The sequence below is a fragment of the Cyprinodon variegatus genome, unplaced genomic scaffold (assembly GCF_000732505.1).
Source record: "Cyprinodon variegatus isolate N-32 unplaced genomic scaffold, C_variegatus-1.0 Scaffold527, whole genome shotgun sequence".
Lineage (NCBI taxonomy): Eukaryota > Metazoa > Chordata > Actinopteri > Cyprinodontiformes > Cyprinodontidae > Cyprinodon > Cyprinodon variegatus.
Genome location: NW_015150980.1, coordinates 145463 through 146864, shown reverse-complemented (window position 1 = coordinate 146864; position 1402 = coordinate 145463).

Below are 1402 nucleotides of genomic sequence, written 5' to 3'. Positions count from 1 at the left end.
TAGCTATCAGGAGATTTTGGAGCACTTCATGCTTCCATCTGCTGGAAAGCGTTATGGAGATGAAGATTTCATTTTTCAGCACAGCCTGGCACCTGATCACAGTGCCAAAACCACTGTAAATGGTTTCACCGACCCAGGTATCACTGTGCTCAATTAGCCTGCCAACTCTCCTGACCTGAACCCCATAGAGAATCTGTAGGATATTGTGAAAAGAAAGTTGAGAGACACAAGACCCAACACTCTTGATGAGCTAAAGGCCGCTATCGAAGCCTCCTGGGCCTCCATAACACCTCAGAAGTGCTACAGGCTGATTGCTGATTGATTCCCATCCTTCCTTCACTTATTGCTGTATGTGCTCTTTATTTTTTTTAAATTTGGTCTTCCTTAGTGTCATTCCTCAATACTTCCTTTCTGCATCTCTTTCTTCTTCCTTTTCTTGTTTGATTCCCTAGATCCCCTCAGACATCCTTTGTTTGTCCATGCTTTCCATACTTTACTTTTTATTTTTCCTATCTAATCTACCACATTTCTAACTCTCCCCATAATTTTTATTTATATTGTTTCTTTTTGACTCTTTTCTTGTTTTTCCCTCTGTACTCTTTCTCTAAATTTATATTGTTTTTCGAGGCTTTATTTGACCAAATGAACTTGGAAGTCTTATAAATAAAGTTGATTTACCAAGAAATGTCTTTCAAAAAAATAAATTGAGGTAGGTCTTGTTGACCACTAGATGGAGGCAAAGTTGTAATCCTATTGATTATTGGTATGTTTTGAATACACATTCATAGGCCATAGAGGGACTTTGGCTGTGCAATAATAATATTCATGGTCATAAAAGCCTCAATATGAGCCAAGACTCCATACTAAAATAGACTAGAAACTACAGGCCGCTCTGGTGGTTTTCGTTCGGAAAAGTATGAGATTTTCAGAAGAGGATGTGTTGAGTCCCTTTATTATTTTTTTTAACATACGTTAATAATCCCAGAGGGAAATTACTTGCTTGTCTGTATTTCACCCATCCCCTAGGCGAGCAGCGGCCTGCGGCACCCGGGGAGCAGTGTGAGGTGAAGGGAGCCAGAGTGGCAGTGAACTCATAACCTCAGGATTCAAAGCCCTATGCCGTAAACACTAGGCAGCCACTCCCTTTATGCAATATATATAATATATTTTCTAAAATTAAAGTGATAAATAAAGGTAACATACATATGTACAACAAGGGAAAAATATTAGACTATCTGCTTTTTTTTTTTTAGGTAAATCTATCTTAAAACAAAAAAATGAAGAAAACGTGTTCTTAATAGATTTTTCCTGTGCCTATCTATCTATCTATCTATCTATCTATCTATCTATCTATCTATCTATCTATCTATCTATCTATCTATCTATCTATCTATCTATCTAT